Source organism: Nyctereutes procyonoides, unplaced genomic scaffold (assembly GCF_905146905.1).
Source record: "Nyctereutes procyonoides isolate TBG_1078 unplaced genomic scaffold, NYPRO_anot_genome, whole genome shotgun sequence".
Taxonomy (NCBI): Eukaryota; Metazoa; Chordata; class Mammalia; order Carnivora; family Canidae; genus Nyctereutes; species Nyctereutes procyonoides.
The window spans coordinates 81,619,995-81,632,929 of NW_026575146.1; the positions used below are offsets into that span (position 1 = coordinate 81,619,995).

At 38.0% G+C, this 12,935-nt stretch overlaps 1 protein-coding gene across 1 annotated transcript in view; it reads right to left on the reverse strand.

The window, feature by feature from the left end:
- The window catches only part of LOC129500331 (zinc finger protein 569-like), a 151,966-nt gene extending 145,049 nt beyond the window's left edge, over positions 1-6,917 (reverse strand). Inside the window, 2 exon segments of the mRNA XM_055310637.1 lie at positions 4,990-5,041; positions 6,775-6,917. The gene's annotated coding sequence lies outside the window, so the exon portion shown is untranslated.
- Positions 6,918-12,935: the final 6,018 nt, after the last annotated feature.

Here is a 12,935-nt window from a genome sequence, read left to right on the forward strand (position 1 = left end):
ATAAGAAAGCCTATGCACTCATATTAATAATATAAGACAAAAAAGAGATCAAGACAAAGACTAATACAAAAGATAAAGAGGACAAATTCATCAAGAAGACGCAGAAATCCTAAATGTGTAGAGATATAACAAAGCACCAAATATATGAAGCAAAAACTAACAGAACTAAAGGAAGAAATGGACAAATCCACAATGAGATTTGGAAATTTTAATATTTTTCAGCAACTATCAGAACAAGTAGATAAAAATGAGATTAATGAGATAGAGTATTTACATACAACACTATCAAGTACCTTGACAAAATTGACACCACACTCAACTGTCAAGAATACCACACCAAACTGTCAAAAGCTGAGCTGAAAAGAGCTGAACTGCCAAGTTGTCAGAAAAACTAAGACAACAACCCAAAATGAAAGTAACAGTCAGCTTTTAATCACTTACTAATCTCTAAGTACAAAAAGAGGCTAACCCAAAGAAAGCACTGGCTCCCCAGCTGTTTTATATTTCTCCATGGAACAGTACCTCAGACAGTCAGATGGATCAGCACAGATGTAGGGAATCTTTTCATTGCCAACAGGGTACGAGACAAAAGGCTTTTCCTACTTCAAGGACCAGAGCCACAGAATCCTAAAGGAGCCAAATCGGAGTAAAGAGGATCCCATAAACAAAGATGAACAATCTGAGTATTAATAAAAACAATAACTGCTATGGACTGAAACATATCAAATATATTTAAATCTGCAAGTTCGGGGATCCCTGGGTGGCACAGCGGTTTGGCGCCTGCCTTTGGCCCAGGGCGCGATCCTGGAGACCCGGGATCGAATCCCACATCGGGCTCCCGGTGCATGGAGCCTGCTTCTCCCTCTGCCTGTGTCTCTGCCTCCCTCTCTCTCTCTGTGACTATCCTAAGTAAATAAAAATAAAAATAAAAATAAATAAAAAAATTAAAAAAAAATAAATCTGCAAGTTCATGGTAATAATTTAAAAGGAAAACATAGGATAAACTTTGGAAGATGCTGAGAAATCATGAGCAAAAGCAAGCTTTTATCCTGATTTGTTTTACATAAGCTATACCTCAGAGTAACCAAGACATTGATGAGAGGATAGTTCCCTTTAGGGAAGTATTCCAACTAATAAATGCAGAAGAAATAAAAGAATTAGAATATCTTGTAACACTGATAAAATAATAAATTCCGAAATAACCAATAGCTGTTAATATCACATAAAGAAAAGCAACCAAATGTTATGCAGCACACACCATTATGTATGAAGAATTAGTGCAAAGCAAACAAGCAAAACCACAAAAAAAATGTAAACCTGATCAAGTCTCTAGAATTAAATGCTAGTTTAGAATACAGGAACATGTAAAATGACACCACACATGTGCAACCAATAAAATCCAGAATATGGGTTACTCTATAAGAAAACTGTTGCTGGAACAAATAAACTGCAAGAAAAGAGAAAGAAAGATTAAGATCAAGATTAAGAAACATATCACACTATTATACTAAATGGACATTGTTTGGATCTTAATTCTACAAGTATTTATGGACAATGGGAGAAATCTGAACACTAACTTGCTTTTTCATAATATTAATAAGGTATTAAAGGTGGGGTTCTTTATAGTGATGATATTGTGGTTATGTTTTTTAAAGATTTTATTTCTTGAGAAAGAGAGAGAATGAATGGGAGGGGAGAGGGAAAAGAGAATCTGAAGCAGACTCCACGTTGAGCTCAGAGCTTGATGCAGGGCTCAATCACACGGCTGCCAGATCATGACCTGAACCAAAACCAAGAGTCAGACACTTAATCAACTGAGCCATTCAGATGTCCTGTGATTATGTTTTTTAAGTATAAAGTTCTTATCTTTTAGAAACACATATTAAAATATTTGTGGATGAAATTACATATCTGGGATTTACTCCAAGATAATCCATTTTTTGGTCAGGAGAAGGAGTGGTGGATCTATAGATGAAACATGTTTAATTATAAATTGTATTTGCTAAAGCTTAGTGATGGGGAGGGTACATGGGGATATACTACATTTTACTTTTTAGTTTCATACATGTTTAAATTTTTCTATAATTATTTTTTTTAATTTTTATTTATTTATTTGTGATAGTCACACACACACACAGAGAGAGAGAGAGAGAGGCAGAGACATAGGCAGAGGAGCAGGCTCCATGCACCGGGAGCCCAACGTGGGATTCGATCCCAGGTCTCCAGGATCGCGCCCTGGGCCAAAGGCAGGCGCTAAACCACTGCGCCACCCAGGGATCCCAATTTTTCTATAATTAAAAGTTAAAAAAAAAAGACTTGAATGTAGATTCAAAATATGAACTATGATTCATTCTAAAAGAGACTTTTTGAATATTTGTTATTTTCTTATTTCTTTTTGTATTTTCTAAGTCATACCAACAAACATGTACTGCTTTCATATCAGAAAACTACTTTGATATCAGGAAATAATAGCTTTGTAAAAATTTTTTAAAAGGATATGCAATGGTTAAAAAAAAAGGCTCAATATATTCTGAGAAAAAGAATATTTAACAGTAAAAAAACCTCTAAGACTTTTTTAAACTTGGGTAATGGAGAAAAAGATGGGGAAGGGGAAAAATAAGGAAATGTATCCATTTTATTATTATTCAAGAGTTGTGATTCAGGTAGAATTTATGTCAAAAACATTAAAATAAACTTAGGCCACTTCTAGAAATTTGCCCCAAAGATAAACCTCTACAAATAGAAACCATACGCACTGTTATTGATTGCTATATTAATAATGGAAAAATATTGGGGAAAAAAAAAACAAATGCCCACTCACAGATGACTGGGTGAGTAAATTATTACACTCACACAACAGAATAGGTAATTACAATATAGAATAAGAAAGATCTCTGTGGGCCGCTAAGAATGACCTCCAGGATACATTAAACATGTGAGGAAAACAAAATGTAGTGTATAGAATACTCCTTTTTTAATTAAGAATGGTGATGTAAAAAATAAATGTGTCCATGTATGGATACATATGTATACATACAAACACATACACATAAACATAGGCCATTTTTTAAAAATTGAAGAATACACCAAAGAGAATAGGTAGTTATCTACACAGGGAAAAAGGAAACAGAGTGAAGGGGACAGGAATGAACACTGGACTTCTCTGCATTCACCTTGTTCTGTAGTTTTGATTTTGAAAATAAGTATATACTTTATATAATTTTAAAATAAAATTAAAGTGGGGAATAACAATCACTAAAAGTAGAAAGCAAGATGAAACAAATGAGCCTAACTATAGAATACATAATATCCTATTGAACTCCCAAGAAGTCTTGTTTTTCTGTATTCAGATAGTTAAAATATGGCTATTGTTAGTTTGAAACTCTCCCAATTTAAAAGGCAGCAGAAAAGAAAGAAAAGGGAGTAGGGAACAGACGGGATAAAATGATGCATTTGACAAAACCACATCAATGATCACACTAAATAATATACATAATTATAAGACAGAAATTGTTGGGGATCCCTGGGTGGTTTAGCGGTTTAGCGCCTGCCTTCAGCCCAGAGCATGATCCTGGGGTCCTGGGATCAAGTTCCACATCAGGCTCCCTGCCTGGAGCCTGCTTCTCTCTCTGCCTGTGTCTCTGCCTCGCTCTCTCTCTCTGTATCTTTCATGAATAAATAAATAAAATCTTAAAAAAAAAAAAGCCAGATATCGTCAAACTGGATAAAATCACAAGATCCAACTAAATGCAGCCAACAAGAAATGTGCTTCAACATCAGAACACAAACAGGTAAAAAATAAAGGGATAGAAAAATATATTTCATGCTAACATAAATTAAAAGAAAGCGAGAGTGGCAACATTAAATATCAAAGTAGATGCTCAGAGCAAAGACCACTACCAGGGATAAAGAAGACCATTTCATAATGATAAAGAGATCAATTCACCAACAGGATGTATTATGGAAAACTTTTGTGAATCTAACAGACCTTCAAAATATTTTTTTTATTTTTATTGGAATTCAATTTGCCAACATATAGCATAACACCCAGTGCAGAGCTTCAAAATACATGAAGGAGAAACTAATAGAAATTACGAGAAAGAAAAAACAGACAAAATCAGTAAAGATACAGAGGATTTAAACAACACTATCAACCTGAGTTACCTAGCTGACATTTATGGAACTCTTCACCCAACAGCAGAATATAGTCTTTTCAAGTGCACACATTCTGGGTCACAAAACTATTCTTAATAAATTTTAAAGGATTCACATCATAAAACGTATATTCTCTGAACACACTGAAATGAAATTAGAAATCAGTAACAAAAAGATCTCTGCGAGATCCTCATAATACCTAAAAAGAAGATTTTCTAAATAACCCATAAGTCCAAGAAGAAATCAAAAGGCAAATTAGAAAGGATTTCAAACCAAAGGCAGAATAAATAAGATTGGCAAGTGGTAACTTTTGAGCTGGGCCTATGATGATTCATCATACTTTTGTGTATGTTTGAAAATTACCAACAGGGGCACCTGGGGTGGCTTAGTTGGTTAAGTGTCAGACTCTTGATTTTGGCTCAGGTTGGGAGAGCGAACCCTGCCTCCAGCTTGGCGCTAGGCGTGGAGCCTGCTTAAGATTCTCTCTCTCCCTCTTCTCCCTCCCCATCCCTCTCTCTTAAAAAAGGGGGGGGGAATAGTAATAATAGCACCAAACAAAAAGTTTTTTTAAAAAATGCTGCTGTGTCCGAAATCACATTATCTCCTTCATAAATTTATGAGTCTCACATCCATTCTTCCTCAATTTACCCACTATTGGGAAATATCTATCACAACTAACTGTAGATAGTCTTGCTCTCAATCTACAGAAAATTGCCTTGCCACTTCTATCATTTGAGAAAGCTTAACTAGGAAATTTCGAAGAGAAAACAAAGATTTCTATATCCTGAAAAAAATAAAGGCATTTAGGGAAACAAAGAGGAAACATGTACTCACCTTGGACTTTGCTTTTGAATGTATAACAGCCATTTTTTTCCTCCTCTGGGCTCTACTCTCAGGAAAAGAAAATGGAATCATGAGATAGTAGACCTTTCTTGGAATATACTCTAAATTAGAACACATACTCTTACTCACCCAATTCCCCAATCTACCTTTCATCTAAAATGAAAGAAAGTCAGGAGAGTAGAACAGTTCTGCCCTTTGTTTTAGAAAGATGGTCCAAGGGATCCCTGGGTGGCGCAGCGGTTTGGCGCCTGCCTTTGGCCCAGGGCGCAATCCTGGAGACCCGGGATCGAATCCCACGTCAGGCTCCCGGTGCATGGGGCCTGCTTCTCCCTCTGCCTATGTCTCTGCCCCTCTCTCTCTCTCTCTCTCTGTGACTATCATAAATTAAAAAAAAAAAAGAAAGAAAGAAAGATGGTCCAAGATCACAGCTGTCTCGGACTAGAATTTATTTCTGGATTCAAAATTGTCTACTGGAGACAAAGCCCCGCAGTGAAGTACTTCCAGGTTCTAAAGTGTGTGACTGGCTCCTCTGGCACATTCTCTAGAAGTATTCCCACTCCTGGAACCCCATTACATTTCCAAATGGCCTGTTTTGAAGGTGCTATCAGCTCTAATCTTGTCAGACACAGGTCTGTGGCTTAGAAATAACTTACAGTCTTCATTCAGGGGCTCAAATTTCTGACTTCTTTCCTTTCTGTCACCTTTCTGCATTCAACATCCTTAAGGCTGTAAGGTGAGAGAACACCTGGAAGCCAAAAGGAAACCTACATCTGCAATGCTAACAAAGAATGGATACAGAAATGAAGCAATATAGGCCATGTATGAAGGGGGATGACAGAGGGTCACTGAGATTCAGAAGAGAAAGAAGTCAAGTTTTGTGAGGACAAAACCACGTGAGACTCATGATAAACAGGCAGACTCAGACCAGAATGAACCTCCAAAATACAAAAATCCAATTTTATCTCTGTACTTCATTAAATTCTCTTAAGATCACAGGCTATAAAAATATACAAATGACTAAACAAAGTCACACACATTTCCATGGTCACACTGACAGAGTCACAATCTCCAAATTAATATTACATCCTCAGACCACCTTTCACCTTAAACAAAATCCAATCATAAGCAGTGCATACACACAATCACTCAAGCACATCCAAGCACCCTGTCGGGGATACACACGGCCAAAAACACACCTACAAGGCAGCACTCTCTTCACAGTCATGAAAGCAGCACGCTCACAGTCCCAACAGTCACACATGGCATTCACACAGCCATCCAATCACACAGAAAAATATGACCAACTACCAGGTCAAAGAAACAAGTGGTCACAAACACCGTGTCACAAAAACACTCTCATAACTCCTCAAAGTCACGGACAAACCCCAGGAATACACACAATACACAGTCGCATACACAACCTCAAAGTGATCCAAAAACATCCAAACACCCTGTCACAACAGCAGAGTCGCACGGCTCACAGTCACAAGCAAACCCCCAGTCACATACGACGTTCGCACAATCACACTGTCACACAAGCACATTCCCAGTTAGTTAAGCACGCGGTCACACACACAATGTCACAGCGGTATTACTACACCCTCAGAGTCACAACTCTCTCTCACACAAACGCTTATTCACAAAACCACCCTCGCACACGTTCATTCGCCCACACCAAGACCAGGCAGGCTGTCTCACCACACAAAACGGCAGGAGACCGCCACACACGCTGCTTTCCAGCGACGCTTCCGCCCCGGCATTCCGGACAATCCTCACCTCGACAGAGGGTGCAGTTCAGGATCCAGGATCTGGAGCCCGGGGTCCAAGCCCCGATTTCAGGTTCGCCCGCCCAGCCGGAGCCGGGCCAAGCTCCTCCACAAGCGCTGCCCTCCCCTCGCGAGGTCCCCAAATCGCGCGAACAAACGGAAATGAAGCCGCACTTGGGGACGCGGTGGCTCTGGGAAATGTAGTCCAACGCCGGGAGGGCTGTGGTTGACCCGTCCGGACGCTAGGAATCCCAGTTCACTAAACCCTCCTCCAGGTTCCTGGACTCCGCAGCTAAAACCCGCTGGCGCAGCGGCGGCGCTGCGGGTGTTTCTGGGAGTGCCCTCGTGCGCAGGCGTCCGGCGCGATCTGCTGGGGCAGTTGGGCCTGAGACTGCCAGGGTTGGGTGGTTCCAGAGTCTTACCGAATCCGGAGAAGGTGGGACCCTCGGGCGGGCAGGTGCAGCGGAAGAGCTGGAGCTGAGGGGGGGACCAGCCGGACCCTCAGTCTCGCAGAGACCCTCCCTGTGCCTTGCCAGGCCCTTCGGTGTGTGTGAGACAACGCGAGATGTTGTTGGGCGAACTGAGAGACCCTCGGCGACTGGGTGTGTGGTTGTATTTCTCCCTGTGTGTGATTCTACACGCCGTCGGGTGTGAGGTGGTTCATACTTGAAGCTGCGTGGGAATGGCATAACAGTGTGGGACTGTGTGATGGAAGAAGGGACCTCTGCTGTCGTGGTTTGTTTTGTGTTCATAATTGAGAGTGGTTGCATGACTGGTGGTGATTCGTGTTATGCAAATGTGCTTTTCTCATGCCTTTATTTCTTGGTGTCTGTAGGAGTTTGACTCCCAAAAGAGCATGTGTGTGACTGACGGTCAGGTTATTTCTTTCTTGAACACTGATTTGATCTGGGGAAATAAAGGTTATCAGTTTATCTGACAAATAATTTAAACACGATTTTTCTATTGGATCAAATTACGTGTTATGGGGAAGAAGGCAAAATCAACAGTGTTGTTTTCAAGAAACATGATTTCAAAGCCAGTCCTAGCTTAACTGCTTTTTTCCTCTGGCACAGGCCCGCGAGGTGGGTACTCATTCCCTTGTGCTATTATGGGGACGTTATTGGGTAAGGTTGAGAGGCCATCGATTAAAAAAAATAATTACATAACTTTATACTTAAGATTTTACCTTGGCTCAGGGAGAGAAAATAAAGCTGTGTATGCTTTGTGGGTAAGCCTGAATTGTCTCATGGCCTTTTTTTCTTTCTTTTTTTAATCACAAACTTGAACTTCCAGTACAAAATCTAAAAGAGCAAAACAAAACAAACCCATACTGAGGTTATTAAAAAAAAGAAAAAGATTCCAGTCCAGTTGGGAAAATGGAGTCCACTTCAGTATGACTTACCAAAATAATTTAGCTTTCATTCCCTCTTTTAATTTGTAGTTTTCAATGATAGTTTTTTTAAAGGTTTCTATTAAATAGAGTAGTTACAAAAGTTTATGAAATGTATGTAAAGTATAATAGTCATTCCCAATGTAACAAAAACCTGTATACCTACTACCTATTCTAAGAAAGAGAACATTACTGTTAACTTTGAAGATACCTAGACATTTATCCCCATTCCTATTCCTTTTAAACCTTTCCTCTCAAATACAATAATTATCTGGGGTTTTGTGTTAAAATTCTGTCACTTTTCTTTATAGTGTCAGCTACAGTTTGAACCAAAATATGTTGTTTAGCTATGCATATTTTTGAGTTTTATATAAATATTTTATATTCTGTGACTTGTCTCTTTTTTTTTTGTCAATATAAGATCCTGAGATTTAGCTATAGCTATAATTCACTTTCACTGTTGTATGGTGTCCTATTGTATTTTACCAGTTTTTAACCCATTCTCAATAGAAATAGAAGTTGTTTCAAAGTTTGATAATGCAGTGCTGCTATAAACGTTCTTGTACATGTTCACTAATGGATATGCAGACATTGCTGTAGGGCAGAGGTTGGAAAACTTTCTGTAAGAGGAAATACAAGAAATATTTTAAGCTTTGTAGGCCATACCATCTCTGTCACAGCTACTCAATTCTACTATTGTAGCAGGAAAGCACCCCTGGACAGTAGGTAAAGGAATAGGTAAAAGAATGAGTGTAGCTGTCTTCCAATAAAACTTTATTGACAAAGACAGGCAGCAGGATTTAGGCCGTCGCTAGAATTTACCAGCCACTGTTTTAGGATATATTTTAGGAATATTGTATTACTGAACGTAGGGTATTTGGAACATGCATATGCCTTCAACTTTACTAGGAAATGTGCAGTATTTTCCACAGGAGATTTTCCAGTTTATATTCTTTACTAACATTTGAAATTGTCAGAATTTTGGGTTTAGGACAATCTGGTAGATGGATATGAAAATAGCACCTATTTCTGGTTTTATTTTCCATTTCCCTGATTGAGGTTGAGCTTTTTTTTTTTTCTTTTCTTTTTAAACATATGTTTACTGGCCATTCCTCTTCTGTGAAATGCCTATTAAAGTCTTGTGCTCAGGGGCCTGAGTGGCTCAGTTAAGTGTCTGCCTTCTGCTCAGGTCATGATCCCAAAGTCATGGGATTGAGTCCTGAGTAGGGCTCCCTGCTCAGTCTGCTTCTCCCTCTGCCCTTCCCCCGGCTCGTGATCTCTGTCTCTAATAAATAAATAAAATCTTAAAAATAAAGTCTTGTGTTCATTTTTTCTTGGGTTATCTTTTATTATTAGTTTTAGAAATTTATTTTAAAAATTGTTTAGGTGTTTATGATTGAACATGCCTTCTAGTTTATAGTTTGTTTTTTTCATTATTTAGTAATCTTTTAATAAGTAGAAGTACTCTTTTAATGTCAGGTTTATTTATTCTTTATGGCTTGTAATTGTTTGCATTTTGTTTAAGAAATTCTTCTCTAGGAGCACCTGGTGGGTGCCTTTGTTGGGTAACCGGCTATTGGTTTCAGCTCAGGTCATGATTTCATGGGTTGGGGGATTGAGACCTGTCTCCATGGGGAGTCTGCTTGAGGATTCTCTCCCTCTGCCCCTCCCTGACTCAGGTGCAGCAGGGTGTGCACATACTCTTTTTTTTTTTTTTTGTACATACTCCTAAAATCTTTTTAAAAATTCTTCTCTTATACCAAGGTCATAATTTTAGTTTTCTGTCTTAAAGCTTTATAGTTTTGCCTTACACATTTTTTTTTCTCATAAAACCTCTTGGAATCGATCTCTTTCTGTAAGACAAAGGAGGGGTACAATTTGTGTGTGTGTTTGTATACCAGTTGTCTTGCATTATGAAAAGGCTACCCTTTCCCCTCTTACTGACAGTCATAAATTAGGTTATCATATATTTATATATGTATATGATAGATATAGATAGATAGATAGAACTGTTAGGGGGTTCTTTATTCAATTTTGTTGGTCATTTTTTTGTTCTTGGTCATTTTTATTATCTGCACTATATACATGCTTTTAACATAGTGTTATAATAATTTTTGGTACATGATAACACTAAAACCTATTTGGGGCCTTATTAATCTTTTTGATTAACTTTTACCATTCCCTTTATTTTGTATTCTTTATTTTTTCTTTACTTTCTTTCCATTTATTCTGCCATTTTTTTTCTCACATTTTAAGTTGGATACTTAGGTAACTAATTTTTTATACTTCTAACATAAATTCTTAAGGTTATAAGAAGGCAGATACTTGACGAAGCCACCCAGGCACCCCTGTTCTTGATCTTTTTATAACAATGCTTTTATTTAAAGTCTATTTTATCCAATATTAATATATCTACGTCACCTTTCTTTTGCTTAGTATTTTGACTAATTTTTTTTGTTCCCTCATTTTCAGCCTTTCTGTATAATTATGTAACTTTGATGTTTTCATTTCCCTCCTTTGTTCCTTTATTTTTTTATTATTACTTTTTAAATATTTATTTATTCATGAGAGACACACAGAGAGAGAGAGTGGCAGAGACACAGGCAGAGGGAGAAGCGGGCTCCATGCAGGGAGCCCGATGTGGGACTCAATCCTGGGACTCCAGGATCACGCTCTGGGCCAAAGGCAGGCACTAAACCACTGAGCCACCCAGGGATTCCCTCCTTTGTTCGTTTAGATTGTTCCCCTCTCCCTTCTTTTATTTCCTCCTCTTTTGGAAGGTATATATTATATTTGCATTATTCTGGTGCTTCTGCTAAAACTTTAATTTAGTAGGACATGCTTAAGTTATCACAATCTAAACATTTTTCCTGCCCAACAGTGTAATGATGTTGGAATACTTTATACCAGTCATTGCTTCCACCAACTTAAATGCCATCATTGTGGTATGTTTTAGTTACATGTGTATATGTGCACATACATCCATGCACACATGTGCATGTATGTATACTTTTATTTCCATTCACTTTATATTGAATTTATTCCCAGGCCATAAGTTTTTGTTTCTTCCATTTCTTCTGGGATATTTTTTCTTCTGTACAACCTCTCCTTTTGATTTAGGAACAATCTCTTCTCTTTCGGTAAGGATCATCTCAGTGTGGCAGGGAGTTCATGTATGGATTAATCTGACCACGAGTTCTATAATTTCTGCACTGCATCTAGTGCTTAATGACCAGAGAAGCTACATTTAAATCCTTAAGTCCATCATTATTCTCTGCATTTTTAAGCATGTACAATAATTCAGCACCAACCCTGTGTCCAACCACACTGTTTGGCCTAGGCACACTTACCAACTCCACCACTGTCATGACAGAATGGCACAAGTTGCTTCTGTAAAGTGATATCCTTCAGACTTGGTGGCTTTTTCAGATATGCATACAATAGCTTTGGCAGTTTCACAAGTGTTCTTAATATGAACATGAAGATTTGAATTCTTGATTTGCATGATTTTGTGGGGTTTTCTGGGTCAAGTGAGTAGATAAACATTTTCAGAGATCCCCTAATTCTTAGAAGATATTTTCATTGTATACAAAATTATGGATTGGCAGTTATTTTTTGTATATGTATTCACCAACATTTTCTTACGAAAATTTCCAAACATAGAAAACAAAGATTTATATAGTAAATATCTAAGTATTCACCACCTGGACACTACAATTAATACTTTGCTATATTTGCTTTATCCTATAGTTAGCTATCCATCTAGCCGTGTATTTATCCATGAGTTGGTCAATTTTTTATGTGTTTCAAATTAAGTTACAGACATCAGTATATTTTACTCTTAAACACTTTAGCATGCATATTACTAATTAAAGTTCAATATTTTGTTACAGATTTTTAGGTAAAATGTGTATGCAGTGAACCACCCTTATCTTAAATTTATCATTTGAAGAACATTGACAAATTCATACACTTGTGCAAACCAAAATCCTATCAAAGAGTTCCCTCGTGCTCCTTCCAGTCAGTTCCCCAGTATAGCATTGTTAAAATTTATCCATGTTGTGGTGTGTGTGTGTATCTAAATAGTTCTTATTACAGAGTTGGATTTCATTGACTACATCAGTTTCTTTATCCATTCTCCTATTGATAGATTCCTGGGATGTTTCCAGGTGTTTTGCTATTATAATGCTGTTATAAACATTCTTTTTATGAATGTATTTTTTCATTTTTTGGAAAGATTTTATTTATTTGAGAGCAAGAGCATGAGCACAACTGGCAGGGGTGTGGGCAGAGGAAGAAGCAGATTCCCTGCTGAGCAGGAAGCCTGACACAGGGCTGATCCCAAGACCCCGAGATCATGACCCAAGCTGAAGGAAGATGCTTAACTGACTGAGCCACCCAGGTGCCTCTATTTTTTCATTTCTTTTGAATAAACACCTAGGAGTATAATTGTTTGGATATAGTGTGTAGGTGTAAGTTCAGCTTTAAAGTTTCTGCTAGAACTTTATCCAAAATAGTTGTACCAGTTTACACTCCCAACAATAATGTATGAGAGTTCTAGTTGCCCTATATTTTCACCAACATTTAGTGCTATCATTCTGGATATGTATCTCATTGGTGTTCTGTAGTGTCTCATGGTGTTTTATTTTTTTTTAATTTTTTTAAATTTATTTATGATAGTTACACACACACAGAGAGAGAGAGAGAGAGAGAGAGAGAGAGAGGCAGAGACACAAGCAGAGGGAGAAGCAGGGTCCATGCACCGGGAGCCCGACCTGGGA